The sequence below is a fragment of the Schistocerca gregaria genome, chromosome 10 (assembly GCF_023897955.1).
Source record: "Schistocerca gregaria isolate iqSchGreg1 chromosome 10, iqSchGreg1.2, whole genome shotgun sequence".
NCBI classification, from domain to species: domain Eukaryota; kingdom Metazoa; phylum Arthropoda; class Insecta; order Orthoptera; family Acrididae; genus Schistocerca; species Schistocerca gregaria.
The window spans coordinates 64,944,984-64,955,235 of record NC_064929.1 but is presented as its reverse complement, the minus strand read 5'-3'; positions in this window follow the sequence as shown (position 1 = coordinate 64,955,235).

Below are 10,252 nucleotides of genomic sequence, written 5' to 3'. Positions count from 1 at the left end.
CTTACCATTGTATAATCTATCTGAAACCTGTCAGTATCTCCAGGCTTCTTCCATGTATACAACCTTCTTTTATGATTCTTGAACCAAGTGTTAGCTATGATTAAGTTATGCTCAGTGCAAAATTCGACCAGGCAGCTTCCTCTTTCATTTCTTAGCCCCAATCCATATTCACCTACTATGTTTCCTTCTCTTCCTTTTCCTTCTCTAGAATTCCGGTCACCCCTGACTATTAAATTTTTGTCTTTCACTACCTGAATAATTTCTTTTATCTCATCATACATTTCATCAATTTCTTCATCATCAGCAGAGCTAGTTGGCATATAAACTTGTACTACTGTAGTTGACATGGGCTTTGTGTCTATCTTGGCCACAATAATGCGTTCACTATACTGTTTGTAGTAGCTTACCATCACTCCTATTTTTTTATTCATCATTAAACCTACTCCTGCATTACCCCTATTTGATTTTGTATTTATAACCCTGTATTCACCTGACCAAATGTCTTATTCCTCCTGCCGCCGAACTTCACTAATTCCCACTATATCTATCTTCAATCTACCCATTTCCCTTTTCAAATTTTCTAACCTACCTGTCCGATTAAGGGATCTGACGTTCCACGCTCTGATCCGTAGAACGCCAGTTTTCTTTCTCCTGATAATTACGTCCTCTTGAGTAGTTCTCGCCTGGAGATCTGAATGGGGGACTATTTTACCTCCAAAGTTAATGTTTGTATTATGCCCACCAAAAGCACAAACTTTGTCACTAAGGTTGAATTCTAAAATTATTTTATACACACACTCGGACACTGTTCTAGATGTTTCGTTGTCACACTCATTCAAATGTAATAAATTACTTTGAACACCTTGTGTAATGTCAAAGTATTGGACCAGAACAGGAAACATTTTTTACATGCTTGTGATTACCAGCATCTGTACTGATCCCAACATAGTTAACTTTTGATAGACTATTTTTAATATTGCCTTCTATGAAAGGTGCTATAACATTGTTAACAATTGCTTCAGTTTCAGTTTTTGCACTTGAAAACTGAACTGCTACCTTTGATTCACTAAAAATTTCACTAATGGTTTTTGATGTGCAAGACGAAGAATTGTATGAATGCTGGTCTTTCACAGCATGAAACATGAATGTTGCTTCTGCTGCATCAAGCTTTTTAGATTCTGTCTGATTATCACTAAAAAAACTGGTCAACTGTTTCGAAGTTGAAGCAGAATTCAAAGCTCTTGTGTTTTTCTTGCTTGTTATATGGTCATTGAGAGCTCGTTTCCCTCCATTGGTGACTGAAATGTAGCAACTATGATGAAATAATTTAGGATTAGTTGCCATTTAATTAAAAAGCACACAAATTAACATTTTAGTTTATGTACGGTATTGCGTAAACATGCACAATTTATTGCACTGTTTCGAAGTGTCACAACTACAAAATTTTTATGCCTCAAAACACATGTTTTTGATAGCTCTTTCATTCTATGGTCACCCTGAAAACTAAATATGTTGGCACGGTGAAAATATTTTTTTCGGTAACTGAAAACTATTGCCAGAAAATGAAATTGCGGGAGACTTGGATTTTAAACAAGTACAGTTGAGTAATCCGATCAATTGTAATACTCATTTGTATGCTTTCTACAAATGGTAGGCATTGTTTACTCATACTTAACTACAATGCATTGTACTTACCCACACACTTTGCAAATAGCCTCATGGTTATTTCTGATACGCGGAGCAGCGGCGATCACTAAATAACACACCAAAATACATGAGTACAACTTTATTACGCATGAATATTTACAAAGTTGGCAACACACAACAGAATGAAAAGCAATATGGTGGCGCACAACAGGTCTGCATGGGTCAGAGAGCTTGCTATGGCAAAGACATATCACTCGTATAGTCGATAGTCGCCACAGAGCCCCCTCCTCCCTTGCAGTGCGGAGCACAGTGGTGCGTCAAATCCTGTGCCAGCCCGGTGGGGGTGGAACACTTGATGAACACAAAAGCACTTGTCCATAGTGAAATCACATGCACAACACTTGCAAGCTCGACTGAAGCTAGGGCATAATCACTGTGCCAATGGGGTGGAACCACCGGTTGTCTGGCCTGTGATGTAGGATGCAAGGGGGGAGGGGTGGTGGGCCCGTCCAAATCATGATAGGATTCCTGGGAAGGAGGGAGGTGTCGCGTACGTTGGGGTCACTTGCAGAGTGCTCCTGCGAGGTCCATGCAGGTTTCACCCAGTGTAGTGAAACAGTTACTGGTTTGCCGTTGTTAAGTATCGACAATGTGGAAGGGCCTCGGGACAGGACTTTAAATGGACCGGTGTAGGGAGGCTGCAGGGTCGTCTGTACTGTGTCGTCACGTAACATGATAAATTCGCATGTGGTCAGTTCCTTATGCACAAACACAAGAGGCCTACAGTGGGCAGAGGGCCTGCTATGGCAGAGATATATCACTCGTAAAGTCGATAGTCGCCACTGCCTCATGTTCGTTGCTTCCACGTTTAATACTTGGAAACGCATCAATATATTCTTTTTGAAAATGTACTTTTTGTTTCGACATTTTAAATTTCAAATTCTGTGCAATTACAACATCAGAAGTACACTTAGCACAGCTGAATGTTAACTTTACACGACCAAAGAATATCAGATACCAACAGAAGAGATGCTGTAAACCAACAGTGGAAGACTGAAACGATCGCAAAGAATCGATTATTGCGCTGCTTCCACAGTCTATTCTGAAAATAACTGAGCGATTCTGAAGTGACACGGAATATCAGTACAGGTTTCAGTGGCTATCATCAAGTTTGCAGGAGTTATGAAACACTTGATTGGCGGCCAGTGGCAAAAACTTGCGTAAAAAATTTTTTTGCTTACTATCCACTTTTTTCACGGATATCCATCTAAGAGCATAAAATCGCGGGCTGTCCGCAAAATCTGCGACTTATGGTAACCCTATGTCCAGTGTAGTGTAGTGTCATATGTTTAGGCGAACAATATGACGAGAAGATGATCTCAAGAAAATAGTAATGTAGTACTAGATAGGGAATAAATCACTAAACGCATAATATGCGTGGTTATTTTGTATCACGTTTGTGTAGACCTGGAGAGGTGTGCGGATCAAGAAATCGGCAAAGTGTGACAGCGAGTAAACATCTTCATGTGCCTTTTACATTTTGCTCTCACTGCTTGGCAGTGTCCTGATTGTCAAAGTGCAGACACCCTCTCCAGGTATGTAAACAGCAACAAACAAAGGAAGCTGTGGAATGAAATGTCACTCACTCACGAACTACTATTTGTCGAGCCTTCGAGGTGGATGTTATGTTTGAATTAAATTGTATCTTCTCTGAATTACGAAGTAATTGTGATCTGTATACCCACTGAAACAAATAAAAGATGAAATGTTGATGTCATTTTATAATCAGAGTAGATATTGTTTTTCCTTCCACCAGTAATGGTTTCAAATAAGAAGAGTTAAGTCTTTTAGAGCTACACACAGTTCTTCAGCATTAGTGTCCAAGTCAGATTTGAAACTCCAGTCTAATAATAACATCTCTTTTATTTGCGAATCACACATTTTCAGTTTGGCAAGCAGTAAGTCAGTAACCGGCGTCTGGCTTGTGCGTGTCACCTCGAATGAAGGTCGTACTTGTCTCATGCACCTGAATATGCAGACGTCCGAATGACACATGTGGTATGTGCACATCGCGACATAAAATCTTGTAATTCACACTTGCGACACACGTCTCAATTTGCACTTAGCTTGATGCAGTACTAGTTGCTGGAATCCGCGTGCTGCTCCCTCGGCCTGGCTGATGGTGCACACTTTGCGTAAATGGCAATAAAAAGTAACACAAGAACTACAGAGTATAGGTAAAAGCTGGGGATCTTTCTCTGTTTAGGTTTCTCTCGCTGCTTCTTAGGTTTGTCTGGCTGGGAGGGCTTCACTGATTCAGTCTCGGGGACTGAGGAAGATCCTGTAGTTGCTCCAGCCACTGGCGGGTGTCCGCTTTGCCAATGGTAGGAACATGGGATGGGAGTAACCCAAGGGATCCCTTCCTGGCGAGAGGAGCCAAAGAAGACTTACGCTTCTCCAGCTGAGAAGTGGCGACTGATGTCCCTGATGGTTGGGGGGAGGAGGGGGGGGGTGCTCCTGAAGTAGGTTGTGCAGGAGCAAAAGCAACAGGGAGGAAAGTGACCTCCACCATCAAGGGACAGGTGGATTCCAACAGGTCTGGGAGCCAACTGTACGTGGCGGAATGGAAGGTGGTAGAACCGTTAATGTCATATGCACAGGATGTAGCCTCCCATATTTTCTCTTAGCCTCAGTGTATGTCAGTCGGTCCAGGGTCTTGTACTCCACAATTTTCCTTTCTTTCTGGAGAATCCTGCTGTCTGGCAAGCGAGGTGAATGGTGCTCTCTGCAGTTGACACAAATGGGAGGTGGGGCACAGGGAGTATTGGGATGTGAAGGACGTCCTCAATCCCAACAGCTGATGCTGGAAGTACAGCAGGAAGACATATGGTCGAACTTCCGGCACTTAAAGCACATCGGGGGAGGGATATCTGGCTTTAAGTCACAGCGGTAGACCGTCACCTTGACCTTCTCGGGTAACTTATCACCCTCGAAGGCCAAAATGTAGGCACCAGTGTCTACCTGGTTATCCAACGGACCCCGATGGATGTGCCGGACGAAATGGACAACTCGCCGCTCTAAATTGGCACACAACTCATTGTCAGACTGCAAAAGAAGGTAGATCGTAGCGGGCTCTTCCTTGATCGTCCACTTTGGTTGGCTGCTTCTTATTATCTCTTGTATGTCCTTGCAAAGTTCCTACTGAGTGATTAATAAGAAAAATTATTGATGGTATGGGCACTCTTTTACTGTTCATAGTTTCTGATACTGTTCTGTCCGGCTGCTGGGGCTGCTGACTTAGTCATGTTTTACAAAATATGTATCTGGCCTGATAACCATTGGTTAAATTTACTAATATAAGCGCAACAAAATTGCCACCCTATGTGTTGTCAATTACTGTGATATTTGCACTAGAGTGAGAAGGAACTATGTTACTGGCCCATACTAATTGAAATTAAGCTGTTAGTGAATATGCTGGCCTCTCATTGCTACACCTGATTCTATCTATTCAATTATTAAAGGATTATCAAGGCTTCCTGGATGGATTAGGGATAAAGGATTCTTAAAAACCAATGTGAAACTCTGAATCGTTTATTCTAAAAGGAAACAAGCTCCTATCCCTCACAAGGGTTTTAAAGGCGAGCAAAATTTTACACATTTGTCTCAGTACATTTGACAACTACAGACTAACAGATTATATTTTGAGAGAGAAAACACATATCTACTTCTGTCATATATTTTAAATACAAACACAACTGCATTTATCGCTGTATGCTCTGTGAAACAAAACCATGTGGTCTCCTAATGCAAGTACATTCATATGGGTGTCACACTGTTAAGCACAGAATAGGAATTTACTTCTCGAGCAGAGAGGAAGCTCTCCTCAACTGCTCTCACACTCTCTCCCCCCAACCCCACACATCCTACATGCAATACAAAACTACTCAAATTTGGTTGGCGAGATTCTGTGGAAAGGCAGCGCAAATATAGTGGCAGCTGTATTGGTTATGCCCACTAAATACACGATAAAGAACACACACAGACTCACTAGGAGTGGCTCTCTGCCTCAACAATTAAAATAAAGAAAACGGTGGTTTTGATAGCTAGTAAGAGATCCACAAGCAGTGATACATGCTCTATGATACGTATGCTATTCAAAATTTAGCACCAGGCCACACTACAAACCGCACACGTAATCCATTGAAATATACAAATAATTGCATTACCTTGTTGGTGAAATATGCTCACTATTTTTATATATTGTATTTAGCATATTTCATGACAGTTCCTTTTCCGTGAAATGGTTACAAGACGATATTTGTCTTGGCTTCAGTATTCTAGTAGAAGTATGATTCCACAATGCAGTTTCGTCGGCTGCAGAAATGACCTGGTTCAATGAGTTTGCCTCATTTTTGGTGCTTCAAATACCATTTCTTCAACTGTGGTTTCTTCTTAAAGTTTGTATAAAAAAAGTAGTAACATAATTCATTTTTCCTGTTCACCAGCAAATTATTATGATGGCGGCCTGCACATTGTTCCACTGTCAACACACACCAAGAGTTCACTGCCGACTGACTACGGTCAAAGACGACTACAACGTCAAAGACATTTTACACAACACACAAGATTCCACTCGTAATCAGTCTCTTTGATATTCTTTGTCACATCTACTAATATTTCTCAATATGCTGTCACTCTCAAAAATATAAGTAAATTAGCATAAAATAAGGCAAATTACAATTCACAAAAAAATATTTGGACAAAAATATAAGAGAACATTTACAACTTCCCTCATTAGATTCGGTATCGACAAAACCAGTAGAAAATAACACATCTCCCAGATCCATTACATTGGGCACTCCTTATGGCATACCCACACTCAGATTATTATTAAAATATTACTATTTAAGGAGTTCCTTGCGTCTCTGCTGAGGTCCATTAATACGTGCGTGGCCATGTGGCCCGCACTGTCTTTCTTCTGCAAAAGTGAGATAAAAGCATGTAAAACCGACCATATTAAACAAAAATGTACATCAATTTGGGGCTGTATTTTGTAGCATTGAAATTAGACCTTGACCCCTTAGAGACTGCTGGTATTTGACCACCAGCAAAAGATGGTGTACTACGCATCATGGCGTGTCATCTACCCCGATGCCACCCACTGTGACGAGGGACCTCCCCACAGGCGCTATCTGGCCACAGCAAAGGCCACCTGGCAGGATGGCCATTGCCGGGAGTCCCGATGCCTCTGGGTGACGGGCATATACTCCTTGGCATACGTGGGGAGTTAATGGCGCAGCCATCAGCAGAGTGATCCCTGTGTAACTTCGTATTTGAGATCAGCACCCGAAGACGTCGATGGTTCATGCTGGATGACTATCTTTTCAATTTATGGATCCTTTCTTTGGCAAGCCAAGACCATCAACAATCTTACAAATAACTAGTGACACAAAATAAAACATACATGGATCTACACCTACATCTACATCCATACTCCGCAAGCCACCCGACGGTGTGTGGTGGAGGGTACTTTGAGTACCTCTATTGGTTCTCCCTTCTATTCCAGTCTGGTATTGTTCGTGCACATGTGTTTCGCATCAGTCTGTAACATCAAGACTTTACTGCATTTGATCCTTCAAACCAACTGCTGTGCAACTCTGAATCATACTTCTTAACAATAGTTCTTAGTGGCACTCCAAGATATATGCACGCGGCTTCAAAACCTAACACTGTAACTTATGACGCTGTCATCATTTCAAATATCTCAAATACTTGTTGTTCATAAACTTTCTTTGTATCCTCTTTAAAAAGCAGGCATTGGAATTCCTGCATACATTACTACCTCTCGGGCGGCGTCTACTCGCATACCGGATGCAGATACTGCTGAATACACATCCATCTTCAAGACTTTCTGTGTCTCTGGCACCCAGTAGACAAAAAGTATATTCTGAGATAGAAACATAGTTTACAAATACACTTTCATCATGTGATTACGAATGCCGGTGATTGCACCTCGTGAATAAAATACTGAAATAATATAATGTTAATGGCGGTGTGCTACACACGTCCCATCTGTACAGGACCTATCAAACTAAAAGTAACCTATACTTTCGTCATCTGACGATTGTAATTCCTCCCGTTTTCCACCGGCTACAGGCAATGCTTGAACAGCCGTGGATTTTATCTATGGTTTTTTAATTATATATTTATTTTTCAACTTTTAGCTGCGACTTTTTCCTAAATAACCGCTCAGCGTGTAAATGTGCCTTTAAAAACTGACAACGTATATGGCGGCCCCACCACAATGGAATGGCTACCATGCTGGATATCGGGCGCAAACGAGTTGAGAAGTCCATTATCGTCGACAGCACAGAAAGCGAAACTGCACGGAGGGTGGAGGAAAATGCACCCAGGAGCGTGACTTCGCCCTACAGCTGGAGAATGAGTGGAAGTGCAGATCCGTGTCGATGAAGGATGTGAGAGGTCTCAGTGCCTGATGGACACTATGCATCATGTAAGGCGCACTTCCCCAGTTGGCTTACTCTTCGGGAAAATTTTGAAAAACGGAGGTCAAACCCTACGTAAAGGCCAAAACATGAGAGACGACTTTTAGTCGTCTCTTACGACAGGTAGAAATACCTCGGGCCTATTCTAACCCCCGGACTGGCAGGGGGCATATATTTTAGTTTGTACGGAATATCTGCGACGTTTACTGGCGTTTGCTTATGTCCTGGCCTGTACGCATTTAACGTGCGAGCTGTGATGTGACCTGGGTGATTTTCTGCAATTACACTTCTGCAATGTATCATCAGTGCCATTTGTTTCTGCTGGAGATGCACAAGGCCTACTCCACCTTCGTCGACATCTGAAGTGCGAGTAATCCTTTGCACATTGAATATTTCATGTTGCAAGAGAAGGTATTGAATGGCCCGTTCTATGGTGCACACTAGACCTTTTGGTAGGCCGCAAATTTGTGCGAGAAACCTTACTTTCGAAAGGAGTTGTTCGTTTATCATCTCAGCTTTCTGAAATAAATCCTGTTCTCTGTTGGCATTTGTCCTCGCTAGCCCTCATACGATGTGCAATACCAATCTCCAGTTTTGCGCGGCCATTTTTAATTGACATGCATATAATGGGAGCCCGAGACACACATGGGTATCTGGATATTCCGATTACTTGCTCGTACGTTGTGTTTTCACAATCTGCTCGTCTGGCATTTTAAATTGCAGCTTGTATATCTTTGTTTCGTTTTCTTCTTGTTTACTATTTATTTATTTAGTTCTTCTATAAGCTAGAATATATACAAGGATATTGGACAAGGTTAAGTCTTTATAACATAAAATACAGCTCGTATTGCATTCCTAGGGGCTAGATATTTAAGTAATTTAGCAAGAAGTCATATATACGGTAAACATTGCAGATAGCATACGAAGATGATTATTCATAATGCATATTTATTTTTGTTGTTTGGTTTCTAGGTACTCTGTCAGACTGTGAAAGCAATGATCAATTAAAGATGCCTTTAGTTTAGCCTTAAAACTACTGAGTTTACTTACTGATTTAATATGTTTTGGCAGATTATTGTAAATTTTTATTCCAATATCTAGAGTGCCTTTTTGGTACAATGATGATCTTACTTGCTTCATATGATCAGATTTTTGTCTTGTATTGTACTCATGTACATCTTCATTTTTTAATAAGATATGTGGGTGTCTATCAGTATATTGTTTTATGAAAACTGACATTTCGTAGACAAAAATACAAGGAAGAGGAAGCATGGACTTTTTTTGAATATGGGTTTGCATGATTTCCTATTGTTTACCCCGTCAACAATTGTTAATATTCTCCTTTGCATTCTGGAAAATTCAACACCATATCCTTAGTGTTGTACCGTGACATTGCTGATTTGCCCATCCCTATGAAGGAATCTCCCTATACCATTGTTTGTCTTCAGAATCCTCTCTATTTCTCCAGTGTTATCAATCTTATGAACAAAGAATTCAGTATGAAGTCCAATGCAGTCCTGTAATATTTTCTGCGGGAATTTTCACATCATCTATTAGCCCATCCATTATTTCAAAAGCATTAGGTCTCAGTCAGACGTGCAGTGGATGGTCTCACGATGGGTTACAGAAGCCCGGTTTTCCAGAGGTGAATTACCAGAGACAGAAATCAAGAGTAAAACATAAGCACAGTCGTAACATAAGTTACTGCTGTAAAAGTTGTTGCCATCTGACAGTTGAAGCGAAACTAGCACCCCAAGCAGCGAGAAAGGAGAACGTCAGATGCTTCGTAAGCATAATGTTTATTTTTCATCCCTTTCCTACGTGATTTACGAATATTTGAATTATTTTTTCCCTCCAAGAGTTTGTGTAATATCAGAAGACATACGCTTCTAAAAATGATTTGAAAATAAGTGCAAGTAGGAATAAAAATCATGAATCCAGTGGCAAGTCACAACACATTCGTAAAGAAACACTTGTGACGTTGGATAGAACTGCAGTTTACCAAGTTGATATCAATGGAATATAACCACGCAGATTCACGCGTAAGAACAACCTCTACGTGCAAAACGGATCGACACCCCATTTGTCATTCCGTAGGC